The sequence below is a fragment of the Tiliqua scincoides genome, chromosome 1 (assembly GCF_035046505.1).
Source record: "Tiliqua scincoides isolate rTilSci1 chromosome 1, rTilSci1.hap2, whole genome shotgun sequence".
NCBI classification, from domain to species: Eukaryota; Metazoa; Chordata; class Lepidosauria; order Squamata; family Scincidae; genus Tiliqua; species Tiliqua scincoides.
Genome location: NC_089821.1, coordinates 190,275,683 through 190,279,217, shown reverse-complemented (window position 1 = coordinate 190,279,217; position 3,535 = coordinate 190,275,683). Strand labels below are relative to the sequence as shown.

Genomic DNA, 3,535 nt, shown 5'->3' with positions numbered 1-3,535 from the left:
GGTTTGGAAAAATACACACCATGTCTGCTACCGTGATTCTGAAATGCAAATGTTTGCTGTTTAGTTTGCTCTTTTGATTAGGCAGTTTCAGGGCCAACAGTCCCCACTAACCTATGATTTCCTTTGTTCTAGATTCATTTGGTCCTGCTTGAGAAGAACAGTTCTTGTTCGGTTGGTTGGCAACCTTCAGTCCGAAAGACTATGGTATAAGCCTACAGCACCTGGTATTCCCAGGCGGTCTCCCATCCAAGTACTAACCAGGCCTAACCCTGCTTAGCTTCCGAGATCAGACAAGATCAGGCATGTGCAGGGTAACAGTTGCTGGGTAGTTCTTGTTCAATCAATGGTCTTTTCTCTCTTGCTCTCCTTTTTGTTTTCTTGCTGCTATGACACTTCCTCCTCAGAAAGCTCTTCTCTCTTTGCTGATTCATATCCTTTGTCCTTCAGTATTCAGGAAAGAATGAAGGTTGAAGTGTTTTTCTCCCCCCCCCCCTCCAGAATGTAATAGGAAAAAAAATTGTTGTTATATTGGTTTGCCTATGAAATAAATTCTAAGCAGATTCTGAACCTTATTTTGAGCACCACAGTAGACATGTTGTGGCTTTGTGTATCCTAAGCTTTTCTTGCTTGAAATGAACAGTGTTTGCTTTTTTGCTAGCGAAAAACAGAAGAAAAACAGAGAACAAAAGGGGGCTTGCCATATGAAATTCAAGCTACATGTAACAATGAATATGTAATGTGGCCTGATGGTTCTTATTTTCCATTTTAAATAACACAGTGGGCTGCAGAGTGTTGTGAAATTGGGGCAGAGTAGGGAGATTTTAGGACTTCCCTTCCACTATAGTTCTGATCCTAATCATACACCCTGTGCTTCTCTTTTGAAGCTTCTATTCTAAACCTTCACCTGGAGTGTGTGTAATTGAAATTGGGACTGTGGCAGAACAAAGTCCTAAGGCTCCTTCCTCAATCTGCTGTAGTTTGAACATGTCTAGTGGTCTGAAAAAATGATTTTTCTTTTTTAAAAGTGAGGAAACAAAAGCCCTGTTCTTTATTCATCTTAACATGTCACTGGCCTAAGACAGGCAAAATGAAAGCAAGCACCCAAAAGCTGGTGCATATTACTGATGAACAATAAGGTAGAAGCCAGAAGTACATATATTTACAATGGTTCCGTGTGCCACAAAAAGATTGAAATAGGGCTAAGCTGAAGTTTGGTGAACATTTTGACAACTTTGAAAAGGTACCCCCTTTTCTTTTCTTCCCCCCCCCTCTTTGTTTGATTCTTTCAAAAGATTCTAAGAGGGGTCACCTTCTCTGGAAGCATGACCTCACACACCTCCTTCATCAGACTTGATCAGCTCTCAGTGACATCCACATGAAACCAAATCTGATTGAAATCCTATTGCAATAATACTATTCTCGTCCCTGCATGATCCTTAGTTGGCTGAGATCATCCATGTGGCTATCAAGAAAACATTCCTTTCACTCTCAGTTTAGATCCATTTGCTACCAGTGATGACAACATGTAGACTAATCTGATTGACTAGGTAGCATTCCCCATAAGCTATGCAATATTTCACAGCCCGATCCTGAATTGCCTGGGTGCTTGGCTACAGCAGCACCAAAAGTGGCTGCTGCCACATCCTGCATACTTTGGGCAGCTGTGGGTGGCACCTAGGGAACTTTTGCCCCCTTCTCCTGGGTATAGGAGTAGCCCCATAATGGTAAAAGCCTTCATGTTGGGCGGTGAGCCTGATGCAGAGGCTTTGGATCCTGTGGAGCAAAGCTCCACCAGTCCGCCTCCCTCCCTCTCCGCTCCCTCTTTCCAGCATGCCTGCCCTCCCCTCTCTTCCCGCCTCCCTGTCATACCTCCTCCCCACCCTCTCCGCACCCTCTGCCAGCCGTCCCCTCCCTGGAACGCCTTCTCCCTGCCTCCCACCATTCCTCCACTTTCCTCTCTGCTGCTTGGCGGTCCATGCGACCGCCGAGTGGCAGAGGCTGGGTGTCCGCCCAGCACTAGCCCAACACCAGTCAGCACTGGACTAGCACTGGCACTTGCCTGGCGTTAGGACTCACAAATGTACCTTATGGGATGTTTGCAACAGTGCATGCCGGCAGTAAGCCGGCATGCAGAGTTTAGGATTGGGCTCTTATTCTGCTCTGTAAGATGTTATTCCTTTATGTACGACTGCTTTCCCATGTCTTCAATATGAAATAAATGCCTACTGTGTCCAAGAAATTTGATCATTTATCAACTGTTATCAACTATATGAACTGATTCTGTTCAAATTCAAATTCAAAGGGTGTTTAATGTTTATTGCAAAGTCAAACTGAAAAGAAATCAGAACAAAATAGCAATATATCCACAACTGAAGAGCAATGATCCCAAGACTCTGGACTGCATCTGGAGGATCTGATGCACTCATTGGAGAGAGTGAGGGAGAGTTAAAGATGAGATTGTCGCAAGGACCATTGTGAGCACATAGGAACCCCATGGAGATCTGGCTCCCTGCCAATGTGTGCATACTTTGCGCTAAGCAGCAGCCAGCACAGCAGGCAGCAAAAAGGTGCTGTTCTGCTGTATTTAGCAATGATTTATACTCAGCTTAATTTGAAGCAAGGCTCACTGGAGCTTAGCCCTTGTAATTGTTTTCAGTTGCAAAGCTCAGCTCTGGGACATGTGACATCATAATGAAGGGAAATGTCTATGAGCATGAGCTACATGTATGAGCATGAGACTACTTTTGCTTTAGGATTCATGCACTGTTGTTCCACATGCATCTTGGATTAGGCCAGGACTCCTGCAACCTTCACGGCAAAAGTCTTTCCTTCAAACATTTTACTGTTATCTCCCGCTGTCACACGCGTGTGCGCATGCACACACACCCCTGGAAATGTGCCATCTCACCTAATTTCTGAATTCCTCATGCCCTACTTCCCTCTTCCTAACTTCCGCACCTCTCTGTGTCCACTCCACTTTCAGCACCCCGTCTTTCTTCTTCAAATGGGCCAAACTACACAATAGGCAATTGTGAATTGGTTCACTTGTGGTTTTGAAAACTGGGGAGGAAGATTTTGAGACTTGTTGCTACAGAGGCCCTAAATCTCTCCTACTCCATTTTCCCAGCTGAAATCATGTCCCAAAATTGCCATATGGCAATGACTTGCAGTGAGGTCCAGACCCAGGCCCACAGGCACTCTCTCCCTCTCCCTTTAAGCTCAGTCTCTCTCTTCAAAAAACACACTCACACACTCTCTCCCTCCCCATAAATAAATAAAAACTCACCTCTTCTTCCCTCACTTGGAGCTAGGGAGAGCTCAGCAACACACCCCTGAGGCAACCAAAAAGCTGCCTCTCCAGTTGCTTTAGAGAGCTAGTCTACTGCACAGTCTTTCTGTTTTTTTATGTTGTTTTTGTTTTTAACAGGAGTGGGTTACTCTTTCTGCTTCCTCCCCAGAGCTTGCTGATGCGTCCCACATTTTTTTGATGGGAAGCCAGTCAACCTTTTATTTAAAAAAAAAAAAATGTAGCCAG

The 3,535-nt window shown here is 44.8% G+C and overlaps 1 pseudogene; it reads right to left on the bottom strand.

Moving 5' to 3' along the window:
* Positions 1–209: 209 nt before the first annotated feature.
* LOC136638310 (5S ribosomal RNA) lies at positions 210–326 on the bottom strand (annotated as a pseudogene).
* Between the last annotated feature and the right edge of the window lie 3,209 nt (positions 327–3,535).